The sequence below is a fragment of the Urocitellus parryii genome, chromosome 11, assembly GCF_045843805.1.
Source record: "Urocitellus parryii isolate mUroPar1 chromosome 11, mUroPar1.hap1, whole genome shotgun sequence".
Taxonomy (NCBI): domain Eukaryota; kingdom Metazoa; phylum Chordata; class Mammalia; order Rodentia; family Sciuridae; genus Urocitellus; species Urocitellus parryii.
The window spans coordinates 126,012,076-126,037,509 of NC_135541.1; the positions used below are offsets into that span (position 1 = coordinate 126,012,076).

General features: G+C 36.4%; 1 protein-coding gene across 1 annotated transcript in view; it reads right to left on the reverse strand.

Annotated features, from left to right (window-relative positions):
• The window catches only part of LOC113177821 (uncharacterized), a 55,554-nt gene that overhangs the window by 14,311 nt on the left and 15,809 nt on the right, over window positions 1–25,434 (reverse strand). The gene's annotated exons all lie outside the window — the stretch shown is intronic.

Consider the following 25,434-nt stretch of genomic DNA (forward strand, 5'->3'; position numbering starts at 1 on the left):
GAATTCTCAAATTTTAATTGCACAATCATGAATCAGAGATTTACTAAAATGCAGAATGTGATTCAATAAATAGTTCTGGGATGGAGCTGGGTTTTTCTGAGTATGTAGCAAGCTCTCTAGTGAATCCAATACTGGTGGTATGAGAGAAACTTTTGAAATGAAATGAGGTAGACAACTAAAGGAAATATTTACTAGTAAATTTGAGTTCAAATGTTTTATGGTATTTATGTATATTATTAAAATAACAAATAGCAACAACAATCCTAATCCTGCTTGAATATTTTTGTTTTTTAAATTTAAACTTATTTTTAATAATTAAAATAAAAATTGTACACACTTATGCAATAAATATTTTGATACATGTATATATTATATAATGTTTCTAACAGGATAAACTTATCTTGCTCTTCAAACAATTTCATATTTTATTTAATTTTATTGGTTCTTCTTAGTTCTATATGACAGTAGAATCCATTGTGATGAAATTATACAAGCATGGGATATATTGTATTCTACTTAGGATCCTATTCTTGTGGGTGGGCATGATGAGGGGATTCACTTATTTTTATGTGTTCATAGGAAAATTATGTTAGATTTATTCTACTGTCTTTCCTATTCCTATTCCCATCCCTTCTTTTTGATCACCATTATCTAATATACTGAACTTCTCTTCTTATCCTCCAACACTTTACATGATTTAGCTTTCACTTAGCAAAAAAATTAGAATTTCTGTTTTGGGGAAATTTGTTTATTTGACTTAGCATAATATTTTCCAGATCCTTCCATTTACAGGCAAAAGTCATAAAGTCATTCTTATTTATGGCTAAATAACATTCCATTGTGTTCCCCTAAGCAACAATTACTTTATCCATTCATCTGTTGAAGGATGCCTAAGTTAGTTTCATAGCTTAGCTATTGTAAATGAGCTGCTATAAACATTAATGTAGCTGTGTCACTGTGGTATGCTGATTTTAAGTCCTTTGGATAAATACTGAGGAGTGGGATAACTGGGTTAAATGGTGGTTCCATTCCTTCAGGAATCTCCATACTGCTTTCCAGAGAGGTTACAACAATCTACAATCCCACCAACAGTATATGAGCAGTCCATTTTACCCACATCCTCTTTAGCATTTGTTACTTGTATTCTTGACACTTGACACTCTGACTGGAGTGAGATGGAATCTCAGTGTCATTTTAATTTGTATTTCTCTAATATCTGGAAATGTTAAACTTTTTTTCACATATTTATTGATTATTCATATTTATTCTTTTGATAAGGGTGTATTCAGTTCCTTTGCCCCTTTACTGATTGTTTTTTTTCACATGTGTGTGTGTGTGTGTGTGTGTGTATTAAGCCTTTTGAGTTCTTTGTATATCCTAGAAATTAACAACATATACAGGTGGCAAAGATTTGCTCTCATTCTATAGGTTCTATCTTCACACTATTTTTCTTTTGCTGTGAAGGAGCTATTTAGTTTGATGCCATATTATTTATTTATTTATTTATTTGTTTATTCATTCATTCATTCATTCATTCATTCATTTTAGAGTCTTATTCAGGAAGTCAGTTCCTGTGCCAATGGGTTGGAGTGCTGGGCCTATGTTTTCTTCTAGTACATTCTGGTATGATTTCTAGGTTTTTGGTCCACTTAGAGTTGATTTTTGTGCAGGGTGAGAAATACAAATTAACTTTCATTCTACTACATATGGACTTAAGTTTTCCCAGCACCATTTGTTGAAGAGGTAATCTTTCCTCCAGTGTGCATTTTTAGCATCTTTGTCTAATATGAGGTAACTGTATTTATGTGGTGTTGTCTTGGTTTCTTCTATTCTGTTCCATTGGCTTTCTTGTGTACTTTTGTGCAATATCATGATTTTTTTTTGTTACTGTAGGTCTGAATTATAATTTATGGCCTGATATTATAATGTTTCAGGCTTTGTACTCCTCACTAAGGATTGCTTTAGCTATTCTGGGCCTCTTATTTTTCCAAATAAATTTCATGGCTGCTTTTTTTTCTATTTCTATGAAGAGATCATAGGAATTTTAATGGGGATTTCCTTGAATCTGCATAGCACTTTTGGTAGTATGGCCATTATGACAATATTGATTCTCACCATCCAAGAACATGGGAGGAGGTTTAATCTAAATATTATACTGTGTACTGTAAACAAAAAAGTATTAAAATATACAAAACCTAAAACTGAACAAACAAAAAATATCAAGGCTATGAAAAATTGAATATTCCATACATCTTTGAGAAAATGCAAAAGGGTGCAAGTACTGTGGAAAGCACCTTCATGTATTTTAAATGATAAATATGTAAATAATAATAAAAAATAACTAACACAGAATTACATAATGAACAGAATTGATACCAGACATGTACAAAAATAACTAAAAATGTACTTAGAAAACAATTTGCATATGAATATTTATAGTTGAATTATTCAAAATAACCAAAGTTGCAAACAACCCATATATCTAATAGAAGATTAACTGATAACTGCCAGGCATAGTGGTGCAACCTAGAATCCCAGGAACTCTAGAGGATAGGTAGGGAAACCTCAAGTTTGAGCAAGTTTATGGAATCCCTGCTTCAAAAAGAAAAAAGTCTGTGAGTGTTGCTCAGTGGTAGAGTATACCTGGATTTATCCACAGTACTGCAGATGTCATAATAATAACCATGACAGCTAACTAAAATTTGGTATGTTCACACAGTAGAATTGTATTCATCAAGAGTTTAATTAGAATACTAAAATATGCAACACATTTGGCCTTGAAAGCATTATGTTAAGGGAAAGAAATTAGAAGAACTTGCCATACACTGCATATGTCAAATTATGTAAAATTTTTTAAGACAAAGCTAATGTATTGAAAAAAAATGCATCTTAGTCATTCCAGGGCCTTAGGGAAGAAATTGGGAATGGGTGTTGGAAGGCACTGGTTCTTTTTTATATATAAATTGTCAGAAACTTTATAGATGTAATTGTTTTACAACACTGTGAATATACTATCTAGTACTAAATTGTACTTTTAAAAATGATTGTAATGGTCAATTTAATTTTATGTATATTTTACCAGAATAAAAAAGAAATAAGTTTTTACAGTAGGCACAGAAGAATCAAGTCCACTGCCAGTAAAAAAGGGCAAACACAAACATAAGTGATATTTTTAAAATAAATAATCTTCTGGGATGGGGTTGTGGCTTAGCAGTAGAGCACTCGCCTAGCATGTGTGAAGTGCTGGGTTCAATCCTCAGCACCCCATATAAATAAGTAAATAAAATAAAAGTATTTTGTCCAAATACAACTAAAAAATTTTTTAAAAAATAAATAATCTTCTTTTCCATAATAAGAAATATTTACATTAATATGCCATTTGATCCTTAGTGAAGTGTTATTATTTTCTACTTATGATTTATTTATATTTGTATTAAAAAATGTCTAAATAGCCCTGAATACTGGATATCTGTCAAGTGTTTCTTATATATACATAACTCAATGTGATTAAAACTATATTTTGAGGAGAAGGGAGGGGCATAGGGTAGAAAAGATGATGGAATGAGATAGACATCATTACCCTAAGTACATGTATGAAGACACAAATGGTGTGACTATATTTTGTGTACAACCAGAGATATTCTATGTGTGTAATATGAAATATAATGTATTCTGATGTCATAAATAACAAATTAGAATAAAAAATAAATTTACAAAACCAATATGTTGATACACTCACTTTTATATATATAGTAGCACAATTCACCATAGCCATTTTATGAAAACAGTTCAGATGCCCATCAATAGATGAATGGATTAAGAAAATGTCACACACACACACACACACACACACACATATACATATACACATGATATTTATTCAGCCATAAAGAAGATTTAAATCATGAAAGTATGACATCTGCCAGTAAATGGATGGAAATGGAGAATGTAATGCTAAGTGAAATAAATCAAACTCAGAAAAATCAAGAATCAAATGTTTTCTCTCATATGTGGCAGCTACAACAAAATAAGGGGAAAGTGGAGGTTTAGATTTTATAAAGATATGGGAAGATTAGAAAGACAGTGAGAGGGAGAAGGGACAGGAAAGGAGAAGAATTTTAACAAAACAATATTATGTGCATATATAAACTTAACACCATAAATTACACCTTTATGTATATGTAGAGAGCACCAATTGATAATAAATAAATATGTGAAAGGATAATTAGTAGAGGAAGGAGAATATTGGGAGGGAGGATGGAGATAAAAGAAGGTAATGAGAATTGAAAGGAGCAAATCAAGTTGAACCATGTATTATTTTTTCAAAATAAACCTAATTAATACATATAACTATAATGCTGTAATAAAAAATTCTTTAAAATTTTTTTTTGTAGTGGTGGGAATTAAACCTGGATTCCTGCACAAGCAAGGCAACTTCTGTACCACTGAGACACATCTCCAGCACAAAGGTGTATTTCTAATCTTGATTATTTCTTTCTGTTAAATCATCTATTGTCACTCTTTCTCATATTCATTGTTTTACTGTTTTATATCATCATTATTGTTAAAATGACATTTTCTCATATATTAAGTAATGTTCTATTAGTATAATCATCATCATTATTATTCTTATTATGAGTTATTTTCAATACACATGTGGTCAACCACAATCTTGTACTATTTTACACATATGTCTTTTATAATTGCCTGTGTATCTAACCCAAAATCAAACCTTGTTTCCCTGATGATCAGTGTCATCCATCTCACCATGTATTCAGTACTATGGACTTTATAGTCTCCTCAGTCTTGAATTGGCTCCAGCACAAGATTGATAATATCTCTAATCTACACTAGTACATAAGCCCTGCATTTGCACCTACCACACCTAGACACAAGATTGTGCTGGGAAAAACAAACAAAAACCTACATCTGATATTCCTGTACTAATACAGAAGCAACTGTACAAAAGGGCCAGTCACCTGCATGAGAAATGAACCACATTGACAATAAATAACAGAAAAATGAAAGTTACTAATAAGTAGAAGATGAAGAAGATATCTAACATGTAACTTTTAGATTGTCCTTATGAATATTATAGATATATGCTCATGACAAAATCCAATTTAGATAGTCATCTGATCATTTTATTACCAACTTCACTATTTCAAAATCCAACTCCCACAGGTTTTCCACAGTTTTGTTCCAAGTTCACTATGATCATATGTAGGGATTCTGACCATGAAAATATACAGAAAAGCATTCCTCTGGTGAGCAAACTCCTGGGGGATAACAAGCACCTTGTTTCCAACCCTTAGAATGCTCTGCAGTTACTCCCTGGAACTAGTCAGATAACTAATACATGTGCAATGCCTAGCTGCTATGGTAATATCCTTTATGAGGAGGTTCTGTGCTACAGTCTATCAGCCTTGACCTTGATCTCAGGCACACAGCCCCAAGAAATAAAGGATCTCACCACAATGTTTCACTGAACCTAAACCTGTCAACATAACAGTAATTTTACACAATGGATTTTCTTTTTTTTTTTTTAAGACAGAGAAATTTCCTTATTTATTTATTTATTTATTTTAGTTTTTCGGCAGAAACAACATCTTTGGTTGTATGTGGTGCTGAGGATCGAACCCGGGCCGCACGCATTCCAGGCGAGCACGCTACCGCTCGAGCCACATCCCCAGCCCACAATGGATTTTCTTGAGAGCTACACAAAGCTCCTAACATTGCACATTGCAACTTATTATGTTACTGAAAAATGAGCTGCATATAATGTTGCTAAGTATGTAACCTGACTAGTAACACAATGAACAATATGTACTAATGAAGCCAATGACCTAATCTATTGATATAAATAAAGCTGGCAGCTAAGATGAGCAGTTTTTGCTTTTGCCTCTGCACTTCACTTATGAATCCATTTGCCTTCCTTACAATCATATGAAACTGATTTAACATGACCATATCTACATTTCAATTACAACTTTAAAGAAAACAAATGGCTTGCATTCAATCATACTATAGATAAAATAGAAATAATAAGGATCTATAAGATATTTTGAGTATCATACTTTATTTTCACCTGCTCATGGAATTCTCTCCAAAATAGACCATATTTATGACCATAAAAAAAGTCCTAACAAATAGAAAAATGTGGAACCAATGCCTTATAAGTTATCAGATAATTAAAGCCTAAAATCCACAACAAGAAAAACTGAAGCTAGTACACAATCATGGAGATTGAATCACACACTTTTAAGTGTATGTCATAAAAATCAGGAGAGAAATTTTAAAAATCTCAGAATCAAACAACAGAAATACAATGTACCAGAATTTCTGGGATACTCTAAAGGCAGTTCTAAAAGGAAAATGCAGTTGTGTGTTCCTAAATAAAATACTAGAAAGATTCAAATCAAATAATCTAGAAGTCAATCTCCCAGTCTTATAAAAACAACAATAAATTATTCTCCAGATGAGCACAAGAAAAGAATAAGAATCAGAGATATAATTAATAAAGAATAAAAGAATACAAAGGATTAATGAAAAAACTAGTTGGTTCTTTGAAACAATAAACAAAATGAATAAACTCTTAGATAAACAACTCAAAGAAAAGGGAAAACTCAAATTCATAAAATTAGAGATGAAAGAGATCACATTATCACATAAACCAATGCAATTTAGAGGATTATCAGGGAACTATTTTGAAAACTCATATTCTAATAATTGAAAATCTAAAAGAAATGGTTACATTTCTAGATACCTATGACCTACCCAAAATGAACAAAGTGGATAATGAAAACCTAAAATAACAATAAAAAGCAATATACCAGAAGCACTAATATCAAGCCTTCCAACACAAAAATTCCTGGACAAGCACATTCAATACTGAATTCTATCAGATAATCAGGAGAAATTAACACAATGCTTCTCAAGTTCTTCCTTGATATAGAACAATAAAAACTGTCCCAAATTTATTCTATGAAGCCAGTATCACCATGATATTAAAAACCAGTCAAAGCCCAGCTGTGTTGCACACACCTACATGATCCAAAATTTGGGGAGGTTGAGCCAGGAGGATCACAAGTTCAAGACCAGCCTCAGTAACTTAGCAAGACCTTTTCTCAAATAAAATAAAAAGAACTGGGATTCTAGCTTAGTGTTAGAATTGTTCTGGGTTCAATCCCCAGTATTACTTAAAAAAAATAAAAATCCCGACAAGAACACTTCTCTGATGAAAGAAAATGACACACCAATATAACTGATGAACTTACATGAAAACCCCCTCAATATAATAGCAATTCAAATGAAATTCAAAAACATGATAAAGTTGTTTTCATTACAGGAATGCAATAAACACAAATCAATAGAAAGTCTATATATGACAAACCTAAAGCTAACATCCTACTGAATAGGGAAGAGCTGAATGCATTTCTTCTAAATGAGGAACAATAGAAGGATGTCCACTGCCACTATTCCTATACAATAAATACTCCAATTTTAGTTGAAGCATTTGGCAAGAGGCAGAAATGAAAGGGTTACAAATAGAAAAGGAAGGAGTCAAATTATCGCTGTTTGTAGATGATGTAATTCTGAACTTAAAAAATACTAAAAGTTCCACCAGAAGATTTCTAGTGATGATAAACAAATTCAGCAAAGTTGCATAATAAATAAATCAAGATATAAAAACCAATAGCTTTTGCCCACAATAATGAATTCATTGGGAAAGAAATCAGAAAACTCATTTTATTCCAAATAACACAAAAATTCTTAGTAAGCCAGTTACGTTGCCGCACGGAGGCTGAGACAGGAGGATCAGGAGTTGAAAGCCAACCTTAGCAACAGTAAGCAACTCAGGGAGACTCTATCTCTAAATAAAAAAATATAAAATAGGGTTAGGGATGAGGCTCAATGGTTGAGTGTCCTTGAGTTCAATCCCCAGTACAAAAAAAAAAAAAAAAGAATGCTTAGTAACAAGTCTAATAAGTCTAACCAAAGAAAGGAAAGATCTCTACAAGAAAAATTATTTAAAAATTACTAAAAAACTTAAAGTCATCTACATATAAACTAAAGCCACCTACATTAACTACATTAAATAAACTAAAGCCATCTGGAGATTAAATCAAGTCATCAGATTAACTAAATCCACCTACAGAATCAATACAGTCTTCATCAAAATACCCATATTATTCAATAACTAGAAAAAAAATCCTAAAAATTACATGGAGTAATAAAAGACCCAGAAAAGTAAGGAATTCTGTAAACTGAAGGCCTCACAATACCTGACTTCAATTTATACTACAGAGCTATAATAACAAAACCAGTGTGGTTCTGGAACAAAACAGACACAGAGAAAAATGAAACAGAATAGGAGCTACACAGACATATGAACCTTGTTTCATCTAATTAGTGATAAAGGCTCCCAAATATACATTGATGAGAAGAAATCCTCTTTATCCAATTATACTGGGAAAAAGGGGTATCCATTTGTAAATGTCAACCCAAAATGTATCAAAGGCCTGAGGCTAATCCCAGAAACTTAAAAATTGCTAGAATAAAACCTAAGGGTAACACCACAACATTAAGGAGTAGGCAGCCTTTTCCTCAAAAATACTCATATATCTAAGCAAATAATATGAAGAACAAATAGCATGGGAGCAAAATAAAAATGCTTCTGCAAGGCAAAGGGGGAAAAATGAACAGCATGAAGAGACAACATACTGAATGAGAATGTTTTGGCATTTATTACTCTGACAAATGATTAATATATAAATATATGGTGAATTTTTAAAATCTCAACATGAAAATAAAAACAAATTATCCATTCATTAATTTGGCAAATAAACAGAAACTTCTCAAAGAAGTCCAAATGGCCAGCAGTTATGTAAAATATTTCAACATCTTTAGCCACCAGGGAAATGCAAATCAAAACTCTACTGTGATTTCATCTTCCTCTAGTCAGAATGGGCATCATCTAGAGAAATGGCAAGCATCTGGGGAAAAGGCTGTTAGCAAAATCATAGTAGATTATGTGTACTGCAGAGGATGTGCAGAACAGCAGACTCCTGGATTCACTTGTCAGGAATATAAACTGACAGTATCAGGGAAAACAATATGGGTATTTTTCAAAAAATAAAAACAAGATATACTATATGACTCAGATATTTTGCTGAGCATATGCATATCAGGGTCTTTCAGAAAAATAAAATTAATAAAATATATAAATGTATAAGTGTACATAGAAGGGGATTATTAGATTGATTCGCATCATTATTTGATAAAATTCCCCAAACTTCTGCCTGCAGGCTGGTAAAACTGGGGAACTTGTAACAGTTCAGTCTAAGCAACTGGAAGCCTCGCAATCTAGGGAGGTCAATAAAGCAGCTATAGTCCAAGAGACTATAAGGGCTAGAGAGACACTTGAGGGGCCAAAGGTTCAAGCCCACAGTCAAAAGTTAAAAAATCTGAAGTCAGATGCTCACAGGTGAAAGGACATGGAAAATAAGTCCAAGCACATTTTCCCTAAGCTTTTGTCATTTTAAATCCCAGTATTCAGCCAGAGGGAAGGAACAGAAAATGAACTCCACTTGACTGGCATCTGATCCCCCACCTAATGGGTCACCTGAAACCAATATAATAAGCCCCAGCAAATTTCCTATTCACATTCCTGTCTCACCTAATGGTTCAGCAAGACCCCAATACAATGGACAACAGGAATTGCCCTCCATTCCCATCCTAATGGATCAACAGGACCCCAATACAATAAACCCCAGGTACTGCCCTCCTGTCCCATCCTAAACAAAGCCTATATAACCTAGATTCTTGCTTCAGTGAACCACCTTTTTTGTCCCCAAAATTAGTCACACCAGGGTTCCACCAATTGATTCTGAATAAAGAAATGTTTTCTGATCTGAGGTTTGCTTCCTGTCTCTAGCCTTCATATTGTGTGTTGTTTGTCCTAACACAGTTGACACGTCAGAAAAAAGGACCCTTTCAAGAAGCTTGGATCACAAGCCAGTGATAGGATCCCCTTCTGCCTTTTTTTCAACATAAACCTGTTGGTTGGTACTACACATTCATGACAGGTCTTCCCCACTAATTTCCAACCCAATCTTCTGGAAACACAGTAATAGACACATTTACAGGTGTTCTACTGATAGACCCAACCTGATTTTCTCTTAAAATTGGGAGCCATCTTGCCACAAAGCCATGAAAAGATAATTTCGGCTTTACTATAAATTACTGCAAATTCTGAACCTGCTTGGAATGCCTGCTTGTGCCTTGAACTCACCCATGCCTGGCTCTCTGACCAGATAGCAGCCCTCTTTGAAACTTAAGTGATGCCTTCCCTGGCCAGATAATGACCCTTTCTGAGGCTCTAATGACTCATAAATTCTGATGTCAGGGCCAGCAAAAAAGTAAACTACCATTAGTGTTCTGCTTGTCAAGGGTTTTGTTATCTGTAACCCCTCTTTGTGTAACTTTCTGGGCTATAAAGCTGGGCTGCAGAAAAGTTGCAGCTGCTGTCTTGTTCCCACGGTTTTGGGTGGGAGAGCAAGCTATTAATTGATTGGTCTTTTCTTGAATCCTGGTCTAACACTACACCAATTTTCTAGACATACCTCAATCTACTCAAGTTGTACTAATCATTACAGTAATTAAAGAAGATGAAATACACCTTTAGAAATATATACTCTACCAAGTTCATTGTGTAATGCCAGATTCATGGGACCTCAGTAGACCTCCAGGAGCCGAATCTGATGCAATCACACAAGAGTCTTTATTGCAAGCTGGAGCCTGGACTCACAACCGTACCAAGGAGTGAGTGCTGGCCCTTACTTCAGTGAGGTTTTATAGGTTTTGAGGGGATACTCTATGCATCACAACATCACACAGCAAATCATTTCACACCGTAGGGAAAATCAAACAACTCTTAACATTGATTAGCACATTCACTGGCAGGAACAAGTTGGGTAAGGGTGATTGGTTAGTTCAAATGATGGATACATTTGAACTGATTGGTTTAGGCCCCAGGGGTTGCAAGAGTGTATAAGCTAACCTGCAGGGTTGCCTAATCAATCACCAAAACTACTGGGAAGGCCACTTGGTATTTCAGGTATTTTCCCTGTTCCATGCTGATTGGTGGTTGCTATGGTCTGAGTTAGGCCTCAAGCATTCTTTTGGTCTTTTCAGGAACTTGCATTTGCTGAGTCAAGGACATCTGGTATGGACAAATGACTCAGAAGGGTAGCTGTGTGTCTAGGAATGGGTTTTCTAAGGACTAGGGTCATCCCCCCCCACTCCCTTTGGACAGGCCCTGCTCTGAGGTAGAGGCTGGTTTTTCAAAAAGAGTCACATCAGTTTCTCAATTACAATAATATCCAGAATAGCCATTCCATAAAAGTGACCTAAATGTTCACGGCAGAATAAAAATATGTATACACACATATATTTAACTGTGAATATTCACACAAATATATAAACATACATATATAATAATTTTTTTTTTAGTTTTTAAAAATTATTTGGAGACAGGGTTTTTAAGATGTAGGGGGGTCTCACTAGGATGCTGAGGTTGGCATTGAAGCCAGATTTAAAGTTAGGTAGTCAGTGTAGTTAGGTAAATCGGGTCTAATATCAAGTAAGATCCAAAATGGAGGCCATGTTGAGAATGAATTCTGGTAAAAGTTGAACAACTCTTGGAATGAAGTTTGGGAAAAGCCCAAGGCCCAGAGCCCATCCCAAAGAAGTGTTAATGAATAGCCCCCAGCAAACTTGAAGATGCTGACTCAGAAGTCCTTCCAGCCCAGATTACTTCTTTGGCCTTCGGGCCTTCCCACCTACATTCCATCACTGAAGGAACTATAAAAATGGGAGACAACCCATTGCTTCTCTGGTGTTATACTTCAGCATCGGGGAAGTAAGGACTCCTCACCAGAGAACAGCAGTAACACTATAATAACAGAACCCACAGGCAGATAAGTTGATGAAATGTCAGAAAAGGAGTTCAGAAGGTTCATAATTAAAATGATCTATGCATTAAAGAATGACCTAAATGAACAAAAATTGATAATTCCAACAATGAGATAAGAGAGCAAATACAGGGTAGCAAAACATTACTTCAAGAGACAGAGACTCTGGAAAAAAAAAGTCAGAAACCCTTGAAATGACAGATACAATAAATCAAAAAACTCAATAGAAAGCATAACCAACAGACTAGATCACTTGGAAGACAAAATGTCAGATAATAAAGACAAAGTATACAATCTGGAAAATAATAAAGTTGATCACACAATAAGATAGTAAGAAACTATGAACAGAACATCCAAGAATTATGGGACAGCATCAAAAGACTAAATCTAAGAGTTATTGGGATAGAGGAAGGCACAGAGTTTCAAACCAAAGAAATGCACAATCTCTTAAATGAGCTAATATCAGAAAATTTCCCAAGCATAAAGAATGAATTGGAAAACCAAATACAAGAGGTTTACAGGACACCAAATGTACAAAATTACAACAGATCAACACCAAGGCATATTATAATGAAAATGCCTAGCATACAGAATAAGGATAGAATCTTAAAAGCTGCAAGAGAGAGGAATCAGATCATATAGAGGGGGAGACCAATTCATATCTAGCAGATTTTTCAACCCAGACCCTCAAAACCAGGAGATAATGGAACAAAATATATCAAGCTCTGAAAAAAAAATGAATGCCAACCAAGAAGTTCATATCAAGGAAAAGTAAGCTTTAGATTTGATGATGAAGTAAAAACTTTCCATGATAAACAAAAGATAAAAGAATTTACAACTAGAAAGCCTACACTACAGAACATCCTCATCAAAATATTCCAAAAAGAGGAAATAAAAAAACAAATGATGAAAATCAGCAGATGGAGGGATTACACTAAAGAAAAATCTAATCAGAGGAGAAACCAAGTCATATTAAATACCAAAAATAAACAAAAATGTCTGGGAATATAAATAATGTCTCAATAATAACTCTGAATGTTAATGGCCTGAACTCACCAATCAAAAGACATAGACTAACAGATTGGATTAAAAAAAAAAAAAAGACCCAACAATATGCTACTTCCAAGAGACTTATCTCATAGAAAAAGATATTCACAGACTGAAGGTGAAGGGTTGGGAAAAATCACACCACTCACTTGGACTGTAGAAGCAAGCAGGGGTTTCTATCCTTATTATCAAATAAAGCAGACTTCAAACTAAAGTAAAAAAAAAAAATAAAATAAAGAAGGACACTACATACTGCTCAAGGGAACCATACACCAACAAAGACTTAACAATTATAAATATATATGCCCCAAACAATGGAGCATCTATGTTCATCAAACAAATTCTTCTCAAGTTCAAGAGTCAAACAGACCATAAAACAATAATTTGGGTGACTTTAACACACCTATTTCATCACTAGATAGATCCTCCAAACAAAATCTGAACAAAGAAACTATAAAACTCAATAATACAATCCATAACTTAGACTTACCTAACATATATAGAAAATTTCATCCTTCAACAAGAGAATACACTTTCTTCTCAGCAGCACATGGATCTTTCCTTAAAACAGATCATATAATATGCCACAAAGCAACTATTAGCAAACATAAAAAAGTAGAGATACTATCCTTCATTCTTATTTATTTATTTTTATTTCTTACATACATGACAATAGTGGAATGCATTACAATCATAATTATCCATTCACAGCACAATTTTTCATAACTCTGTATATATAAAGTATGTTCACACCAAATTATGCCATTATACATTAGCGTTCTCTCTCTCTCTCTCTCTCTCTCTCTCTCTCTCTCTCTCTCTCTCTCTTTTGCATTACAATTCTTAATACACCTTTATACCACAATTTATCATATCTCTGTTTGTATATAAGGTATGTTGATGCCAAATTCACTTTTTCATACATGTATTTTGTATAATGATGAGGGTCTCCTTCCAAAATCCATGCTCTTCCCCTTCTCCCCCTCTTTCCCTCCCACCCCTATTCCCTATCTAGAGGAAATCTTCCTCCTTTGCTCTCCCCTCCCAACCCCATTTTGAGTCACCCTCTTATATCAGAGAAGACATTCAGCATTTGTTTTTTTGGAATTGGCCAACTTCATTTAGCATTATATTCTCTAATGCCATCCATTTCCCTGCAAATGCCATGATCTTATTCTTTTCTAGTGCTGAGTAATATTCTATTGTGTATAAATGTCACATTTTTTTATCCATTCATCCACTGAAGGACATCTAGGTTGGCTCCACAGTTTAGCTATTGTGAATTGTGCTGCTATAAACATTCATGTGGCTGTGTCCCTGCTACCCTGCATTCTATCAGATCATAATGGAATAAAATTAGAAATCAAAAATAAGAAATAAAATCTACTCCAACACCTGGAGACTAAATAATATGCTACTGAATGAACAAAGACATCAAGGAGGAGATTAAAAAATTTTAAGAGGTAAATGAGAACACCGATACAATATATTGAAATTTCTGAGACACTATGAAAGCAGTTCTAAGAGGAAAGTTCATTGCATGAAGTTCATTCCTTAAAAGAAGAAAAATAAATGACTCAACATTACATCTCAGAGCCCTAGAAAAAGAAGAACAAATCAGTACCAAAAGCAGCAGAAGACAGGAAATAATTAAAAATCAGAGCTGAAATCAATGAAATTGAAACAAAAAAAAATTGAAAAATTGACAGAACAAAAAGTTGGTTCTTGGAAAAAATAAATAAAATAAGCAGACCCTTAGCCATGTCAATGAAGAGAAGGAGAGAGAAAACTCAAATCACTAACATACATGATGAAAAAGGAAATATCACAACAGACACTATAGAAATACAGAAGATAATTAGAAATTATTTTGAAAACCTGTACTCCAATAAAATAGAAAATACTGAAGGCATCAAAAAATTTCTAGAGTCATATAATTTATGCAAATTGAATCAGGATGATATGCACAATTTAAAAAGATCAATTTCAAATGATGAAATAGCAGATGCCATCAAAAGTCTACCAACCAAGAAAAGCCCAGGACTGGAAAGATACACAGTCAAATTCTACAAGACCTTTAAAGAAGAACTAATACCAATACTCTTCAGTTTACTTTAGGAAATAGAAAAAGAGGGAGCACTTCCAAATTGATTCTATGAGGCCAATATAACTCTGATTCTAAAACCAGGCAAAGACACATCAAAAAAAGAAAACTTCAGACCAATATCTCTAATAAACGTAGATGCAAAAAATCCCAATAAAACTCTGGCAAATCAAATACAAAAACATATCAAAAAGATAGTGCACCATGATCAACTGGGATTCATCCCAAGGATGCAAGGTTGGTTCAACATACTGTTATGCTTGAATTCGGGACCCCAAAAATACCACCAGAGACCAAGATCGATGTAAGCAGCAAAGAGGCATTTATTGCAAGCTAGCTCAGTCCTCCGTGCACTCACAGCAACTGGTGACACTGAGAAGCCCCTGAGCCCAGGGTTTGCAGCAGTTTTATACACTCTCTGGGGGAAGGCAGGGACTTCACATACATCATAGCATCTCTTAGCAAATCATCACACACTTCGGGAAAATCATAAAACAACTCTAAAACATGATTAGCACATTCACTGGAGGGAACAAATAGGGTAAGGGTGATTGGTTAATATAAGAGGGGGATTCATTTGAACTGATTGGTTTAGGCCACAAGGGATTATGTGCTGAATTACATGGTTTCCCAACATGTTATCAACCACCATAAACTACTGGGAGGGTCATTTGACAACCCAGGTATTTCCCTGTCTCATGCTGATTGATGGTTACTAGGGGGTTGCTATGGGTCCTCATCTAGCCTGACTGAGTCAGGGCCACCTGGCTCCACAGATCTCTCCTGTTATTTGTAGATAAACCACTTAGCAGGGTGGGTATGTGCCTAGGAGTGCTTTGTGGATCTTTCCAAGGACAAGGGGTCACGCCCCCTTCCTTGGACAGGCTTTGCTCTGAGGTAAAGGCTGTTTTCTCAATACAGAAATCAATAAATGTAATTCATCACATCAATAGACTTAAAGATAAGAGTCATATGATCATCTCAATAGATGCAGAAAAAGCATTTGACAAAATACAGCACTCCTCTTTGTTCAAAACATTAGAAAAACTAGGGATAACAGGAACATATCTCAACATCATAAAGGCTATCTATGCTAAGCCCCAGGCCAGCATCATTCTAAATGAAGAAAAATTGAAGGCATTTGCTGAGAGCCACAGCCAAAGGGGCCCCAGCAAACTTTCAGCTGCCAGCAAACTTCCAGCTGCCGGCTGATGATTGGCTCACAGTGGCCCCAGCAACATCTAGCTGATTGGCTCCTCTGTGGTGATGTTCATTGGGCTGTTTCCCTGCCCTTCAGACTGCCAGCTGATGATTGGCTCACAGCGGCCCCAGCAACATCTAGCTGCCCTGCCCTTCAGACTGCCAGCTGATGATTGGCTCACAGCGGCCCCAGCAACATCTAGCTGATTGGCTCCTCCGCGGAGCTGCTCATTGGGCTGTTTCCCTTCCCTTTCAGACCACGGAGCTGCTCATTGGGGGACTTCTTTGGCTCCGCCCACACGACCCAGCCAATCGGCCTCAAGAGCAGGAGGATTGTGGGAGGTGGTGAGGTTGGTGTGGGTGAGAGGCTTGTGGAAGCCGGTGGTGGCAGTTGGGCTCTGAGGGTTTCTTTTCCTGAGGAGCTGTTTTGCTTGGTGTTTGTAGTTCTAAAAATAAAGTTAGTTTCTTTTGACAAGTGGCTCCTGAATTGTGGCCAGCCAGACTGCGGCATTTGGTGGCTCGCACGGGGAGCGACTGAGGGTAAGTAAACTGCTCGCCCCTGAGGGCAGGGCGAGAGGATGGGTAGCCATTCTAAGTTTACTCTTTTGTTTTGCTTCATTTTTGTTTTAAGTTGCCTGTCCCTGGAGATGAGTGAGACGGAAGAAAAACCGCTCACAACTGAGGAAAAACTATTTGCGTGTGAGGAACAGATAGGGAGAAAGGACGGATGCACATGTCAGGAGGATAGAAAGGCTGATATAATGAATTATTGTTCCAACTTTATTTCATTCTGTCTTGGTTTGGTTTGGTGTTATCTTGCTGGGTTGTATTATAGTAGAAATATGGGATCAGCAATTAGTAAAAAACAAACCGAAAGAGTGTTAAGTAAATTGTTAGAGCAAGGAGGCTTCCCAATAAAATCAAGAGCAGTCAGGGCATACGTTGATATAATACAAAAATATAGCCCATGGCTTTTAAAGGAGGAGTTGTTAGATATATCACAATGGAACCATCATGGTGAGGATTTAAAAAGAATAGAAAAGAAAAACCCAGGGACTCTGCCAGTTGGCACATTGCCATTGTGGACGAACGTATCTGGTTTGCTTAGTCCAAAGCCTTCAGATCAGACAAAGGTAGAGGAAGGAGAAGACATATTGATTCAAGTAAAAGAGGTCTCTCAAGTTAGTCAGAAAGAAGAAAAGATTCAAGTACAAGAGAAGGTCTTTCGAGCTAGTGAGACAGAGGAAGGAAGTTTAGAGCAGAAAAAGCCATCAGGGGAAAAGTTACAACAGGAGACTGCTAATAACACCTTTCTATCAGAGAGCGAAAGTCTCCAACCAACAGCACCACCTCTACAGGAGACTGCTACTAACAGCATTCTATCACCAGAGGGCATAAGTGTCCAATCAACAGCACCACCTCCATATGCTAAGAGACTCCCAACCCCCGCAGTTGATAGTTGGGATCCTGAGACAGGATCTCAAGTATGCCCTGTATTTGAGGTAGGAGGGCAGCGAATTTACCAGGGTTTAAATTTCAAAACAGTGAAGGAGCTAAAAGAGGCTGTAACAACCTATGGTCCTCAAGCACCCTTCACTGTAAGCTTGGTCGAATCCATTACCAACTTAAACATGACACCAGTAGATTGGGCTAATATTTGTAAAGCTGTGCTAAATGGAGGACAATACCTGTTATGGAAGGTTGCCAATGAGGAATTTTGCAAGGAGATGGATAGGCTAAATGCAGCAGCTGGTTATCCTCAGAGAAATCTAGATATGTTGTTAGGAAAGGGACCTTATGAGGATCGGCAGCAACAACTTGCATATGATCCTGGCATATACTCACAAATTGCTGTAGAGGCGATTAGGGCATGGAAGACTTTACAAGGACATGGAGGTTTACAAGGTCAATTATCTAAGATAATACAAGGAGCTAATGAACCTTATGCTGAATTTGTAGATAGGCTTATTCAAACAGCTACCAGAGTTTTTGGGAATACAGAACAAGCAATGCCATTAATAAAACAACTGGCTTATGACCAAGCGAATCGTTGGTGCAGAGATATCATTAGACCATGGAAACAGGAAGATTTAAACACATATATTAAATTATGTAGAGACATTAATGAACAAGAGCAAGTCATGGCAGCTGCAGTAAAACAGGCTTTAGATGCCAGGCCAAGAACATGCTACAATTGTGAACAAACAGGACATTTTAAAAGGAATTGCCCCATAGGAGGAGGGTTTAACAAAACTAGGTATCAAAGGAGTAGAATACCGGGTATTTGCCCACGATGCCGTAGAGGGAGACACTGGGCTAATGAATGCTGTTCTCAAACCACCATAGAGAGTACTCCATTATATTGGGCTAATGAATGCCTTTCTCAAACCACCATAGAGGGTACTCCATTATCAAAAAACGAACAAGGACAAGGTGTTTATCCACAATATCGTGGACAAAGGCATCGGGCTCCGTTGCCAAAAAATGGACAGGGGGCCCCAATGCTCCGGGGCCCCAAACCACAAATATACGGAGCACTGGAGGAAAACAGCAACCCCAGCAACCCCATCAGGGTAGTGCCCAGGACATCAGATCCCTCATCAGACAAACCAGAGGGAGCGCAGGGTTGGACATCTGCGCCTCCGCCAAATCAGTACTAACTCCAGAGATGGGAGTTCAAATCATTCCCACAGGGGTGAAAGGACCTCTTCCCAATGGAACAGTAGGCTTATTATTGGGACGCAGCTCTTCTACTCTAAAAGGACTTTTGATAAGTCCTGGGGTAATTGATCCCGATTATGAAGGTGAAATAAAAATTATAGCCAGTTCTCCAAAGGGTATATCAGTAATTTCACCAGGAGATAGAATAGCACAGTTACTAATAATACCAAGCCTACATGATAAATTTTCCAGTCATGCTGTAGAAAGAGGTTCCAAGGGATTAGGCTCCACAGGTGTAGATTGGGCTATGCTTTCTTTAAATTTAGATTCTCGCCCCATGCTAAAACTAAATATTCAAGGACATGAATTTAATGGGCTACTGGATACAGGTGCAGACCTTAGCATTATCTCTCGTCAAGAATGGCCAAAACATTGGCCATTACAACAAGCCACTCAAACGCTTCGAGGCCTAGGAGTGGCGAATAATCCCGATAAAAGTGCAATGGTATTAGATTGGAAGGATCCTGAAGGATGTGAAGGAACTATACAGCCGTATGTATTGGATCATCTTCCTGTAAATTTATGGGGACGAGATGTCTTAGATAAATTAGGTTTGACATTAACAAATAATATCAATCAAAATGCACCCACTATTATGGCTAGACAAGGTTTTAGGAAAGGAAAACGATTAGAAAAACAAGAACAAGGTATAGCAGCACCAATACAAATAAATCAAGGAACAGACAGACATGGGTTGGATTTTCACAAAGGGCCACTGAGACAATAAAAATTACCTGGAAATCAGAAAGACCAGTATGGGTTCCTCAGTGGCCCTTGACTAAAGAAAAGATACAAGTAGCCCATGATCTGGTCAAACAACAATTAGCAGAAGGACATATACAACCTTCTGTATCTCCCCATAATACTCCCATTTTTGTCATCAAAAAGAAATCTGGTAAATGGAGATTATTGCAAGATTTAAGAGCCATTAATAATGAAATGGTCATTATGGGACCTGCTCAATTGGGGATTCCTCAATTGTCTGCTGTGCCAAAAACTTGGTATGTTTTAGTTATAGACATTAAAGATTGTTTTTTTTTTCAATTCCAATTCATCCTGAGGATAGTCCACGTTTTGCATTTACTATCCCTGCACTAAATCATGAAGGTCCTGATCAGAGATATGAATGGAAAGTACTCCCTCAAGGGATGGCTAACAGCCCAACTATGTGTCAAATTTATGTTAACAAAGTAATCCAGCCACTTAGAAATCAAAATTCTGAGCTACAAATATTTCACTATATGGATGATATATTATTAGCACACAAAGATAAAAACACATTGCTAGAATGTTATGCCACACTTACAAACTTATTAAAAAATTATAATCTAGAGATAGCAATAGATAAAGTACAATTAAATTTTCCAATTAATTATTTGGGAGTTCTATTATCCTCAACCATGGTCTGTCTACCAAAAATTCAAATACGAGTAGATCAACTCAAAGCACTTAATGACTTTCAAAAGTTATTAGGAGACATAAATTGGATAAGGCCTTATCTAGGTATTCCAACAGGAGAATTGGGACCTTTATTTGATATCCTAAAAGGTTCATCAGATCCAAATTCACCCCGAATGTTAACGCCTGAAGCAAGAAAGGCATTAAAAACAATTGAAACATATATGGAAAATATGCATTTGGATAGAATTGATATAAGTTTGCCTTTATTGTTTATTGTACTACCAACAAAAAATATTCCTACAGGAGTATTTTGGCAAGAAGGTCCATTATTATGGATACATTTATCTTATTCTCCTAACACTATTCTTACTAGGTATCCTGAGGCTGTAGGACAATTGATACTCAAAGGAATAAAAACAGCAAAGGCAGTGTTTGGAATTTCTCCTAATAAAATTATTACTCCATATACTATGAATCAAATTGATGAATTAGCTAATGAGTTAAATACTTGGGCAATAATCATGTGCAAATCTAATGTTTCATTTGATAACCACTTACCATCTAATCCTTTATTGTCTTTTTGGTCATTGCATCCTGTAATTTTTCCAAAAATGACAAGAAAAACACCTATCATGAATGCTCCAAATATATTCACTGATGGGTCAAATAATGGTACAGCAGCAATAGTTACACCTGATCGAACTTTTACATTTTTAGTACCCAAACAATCAGCTCAAAAGGTAGAGCTTAATGCAGTATTACAAACTTTTGTGATGTTTAAAGATTCTGTATTTAATTTCTTTTCTGATAGTCAGTATATAGTTAATGCTATAGTATCCCTTGAAGATGCTGGTAGGATTTCCCCTTCTTCTACTGTTTTCTCTTTGTTTTCCACTATACAAAGTTTAATCTGGGACAGAAAAGATCCATTCTTTATAGGACATATCAGGGCACATACAGGATTGCCTGGAGCCCTTAGTTTGGGCAATAATTTAGCAGATAAAACTACACATGACATACATATTTTCTCTACACTAGAAGAAGCTATAAATTTTCATAAAAGGTTCCATGTCAATGCTAATACTTTACAAAAGCGTTTTAAAATAACTAAGGAACAAGCTAGACAAATAATAAAACAATGTCAAAATTGTGTGACCTTTTTACCACAAGTTAATCTTGGAGTCAATCCTAGAGGATTGATACCTAACCATATTTGGCAGATGGATGTCACACACTTGCCAGAATTTGGAAAATTAAAATATTTGCATGTTACAGTTGATACTTCTTCTGGATTTTTGATGGGCTCCCTTCATGCCGGAGAAAAAACTAAAGATATTATAGCTCATTGCTTACAAAATTTTGCCACTGTGGGCATTCCAATACAGTTTAAAACAGATAATGCCCCTGGTTATACTTCTACCTCTTTTAAACAATTTTGCTCATCATTTGGCATTACTCATATAACAGGAATCCCATACAATCCACAGGGACAAGGCATAGTTGAAAGAGCTCATCAAACTATTAAAATGTACTTATTAAAGCAAAAAGATGGAATTGGGAAGGGGTATATATTCCCCAAAGATAAACTTAAAATAACCCTTTTTACTCTAAACTTTTTAAATTTGGATTCATCAGGACTTAGTGCTGCAGAAAGGCATATGTGTCCAAAAAATGTACATAAGCCCAAGGTACTTTGGAAAGATATTCTAACAGGACAATGGAAAGGTCCTGACCCAGTAATTGTCTGGAGTCGGGGGTCTGTTTGTGTGTTTCCACAGGAAGAACAGCAGCCGATTTGGATTCCAGAGAGATTAACCAAGGTCCTGACCCAGTGATTGTCTGGAGTCGGGGGCCTGTTTTTATGTTTCCACAGGAAGAACAGCAGCCGATTTGGATTCTGGAGAGATTAACTAAAATCCTGACCCAGTGATTGTCTGGAGTTGGGGGTCTGTTTGTGTGTTTTCACAGGGAGAACAGCAGCCAATTTGGGTTCCAGAGAGATTAACTAAAGCGAATTCTACAGACCAAAAAGAAGATGATTTGGCTCAAATCAATAACAGCTGATATCCAAAACTCCAATTTGGCTATCCTTACATCTTTGACAGAACCAGGATGCTTTTTTCAATATCTGTTTTATTATTGCCCTTTCCCATATCGTGAAGTTCTATTTTGTTTTTTGAGCTCATACAGACCTAGGCTAATGTTTTGCTGATCAGTTCTATTTTTTTTTTTTTTGACTATAGAGTTTTTAAACATTGCAATGGAGATTTCACCTGTAAAAAGTTATAAGGCCTTTACTATTATGTTATGTGTTGTATGTATTATATTATGTGTGCACACTTGTGTTTTGTGTTATATGTTTGAATGTACGTATGTCCATATATCATATATGATGAGCGCTCATGAAAAAATGGATCCAAAATTTTTTTTTTATTCACGTGATTTAAATGGTTTAATTTAAATTGGGTAAATAACTGTTAAGAATTGTTTTAATATGTAAACAAAAAAGGAGGTTAACAGATCTGTTTGTTTACTTTCACCTATCATTTTAATTATATTTAATAATTCTTTTCAAGATAATGTAAATTGTTAAGAAAATTGTTTTCTTTTAGTGCCTTCTGGAATGTTACACAATTATTAATATTAACCATTATTGCCAAAATTCCTATCTTCATCCCAGTGCCGGTGAAGATAATGTAAATTGTTAAGAAAATTGTTTTCTTTTAGTGCCTTCTGGAATGTTACACAATGTTTTCTTTTGCCATTATTGCCAGAATTTCTATCTTCATCCCAGTGCCAGTGAAGACAATGTAAATTGTTAAGAAAATTGTTTTCTTTTAGTACGTTCTGGAATGTTATATAATTTTCTTTAGCCATTATTGCCAGAATTCCTATCTTCATCCCTGTGCCGGTAAAGACAAAGAGAAAACTAATCTATAGTTTCTGCAATAGCCATCACTGAACCGCTTACAGAACTTGCCTAAACTATGTGTCACTTGTATGCATTGTGAACTCACTTGTATGCATTGTGAACTATCTGTTGGTGCAGCGACTTGTGGTAGTGTTGGGGTATTTTTGCTGATGATGTCATAAGTGGTACAATTTTTCCAACAAGAGCTGTCAATTGGCTTGGTATATCTTCCTCCCTTCTGCTTGTCATGATCGTTCAGCTAAAATTTGGGGGCCAACAGAGGTGAGGCAAAGGACCTCACCCCCCGCGCTGGTACCTCTCCACAGGTGTGGCTGTATACTGGACCAGTAGTCAATGATGGGTAAGATCCAATTACAATGGTACCAACCTAAGACAGGAGGCTGACGCCCTGAGGTCAGCTCATCCGAAGACGGGTAAGGACCATATGTAGTATTGGACAACCTAAGGCAGGCACGGTCCCTAAGCCACATGCTTGTTGTTTAAACAGAGAGGGGGAGATGTTGAGAGCCACAGCCAAAGGGGCCCCAGCAAACTTCCAGCTGCCAGCAAACTTCCAGCTGCCGGCTGATGATTGGCTCACAGTGGCCCCAGCAACATCTAGCTGATTGGCTCCTCTGTGGTGATGTTCATTGGGCTGTTTCCCTGCCCTTCAGACTGCCAGCTGATGATTGGCTCACAGCGGCCCCAGCAACATCTAGCTGCCCTGCCCTTCAGACTGCCAGCTGATGATTGGCTCACAGCGGCCCCAGCAACATCTAGCTGATTGGCTCCTCCACGGAGCTGCTCATTGGGCTGTTTCCCTGCCCTTTCAGACCACGGAGCTGCTCATTGGGGGACTTCTTTGGCCCCGCCCACGCGACCCAGCCAATCGGCCTCAAGAGCAGGAGGATTGTGGGAGGTGGTGAGGTTGGTGTGGGTGAGAGGCTTGTGGAAGCCGGTGGTGGCAGTTGGGCTCTGAGGGTTTCTTTTCCTGAGGAGCTGTTTTGCTTGGTGTTTGTAGTTCTAAAAATAAAGTTAGTTTCTTTTGACAAGTGGCTCCTGAATTGTGCCCAGCCAGACTGCGGCAGGCATTAACCTCTAAAAGCTGGCAAAAGACAGGGATGCCCTCTTTTACCACTTCTAGGGCAATTATACAGACAAAACACTGGCCAGGGCAATTAGACAGACAAAAGAAATTAAAGGGATACACATAGAAAAAGAAAAACTCAAATTGACACTATTTGCTGATGATGTAATTCTATACCTAGAAGACCCAAAAAACTTCTAGAACTAGTAAATGAATTCAGCAAAGTAGCAGGATATAAAATCAACATCCATAAATCAAAGGCATTTCTATATATCAGTGACAAATCCTCAGAAAGGGAAATGGAGAAATGAGAAAAACTACCCCTTTTCAATAGCATTAAAAAAAAAAAAAAACCCTTGGGAATCAACTTAATGAAAGAGGTGAAGAATCTATATAATAAAAATTACAGAACACCAAAGAACACCTTAGAAGATGAAAAAATCTATCTCGCTCTTGGGTAGGCAGAATTAATATTGTCAAAATGAACATACTTCCAAAAGCACTATACAGATTTAATGCAATTCTGATCAAAATTCCAATGACATTTATCATAGAAATAGAAAAAGCAGTCATGAAATTCATCTGGAAAAATAAGAGACCCAGAATAGCTAAAGCAATCCTTAGCAGGAAGAGAGAAGCAGGTGGCATCACTATACCAGACCTTAAACTATACTATAGAGCAATAGTATCAAAAGCAGCATGGTATTGGCACCAAAACAGACTGGTAGACCAATGGTACAAAATAGAGGACACAGAGACTAACCCACAAAATTACAATTTCCTTATATTAGACAAAGTTGCCAAAAACATGCATTGGAGAAAAGATAGCCTCTTGAACAAATGGTACTGGGAAAACTGAAAATCCATATGCAACAGAATAAAATTAAATGCCTGTCTCTCACCATGCACAAAACTCAACTCAAAAGGGATTAAGAGTTTAGAAATAAAACCAGAGACCCTGTATCTTATAGAAGACAAATTAGGCCCT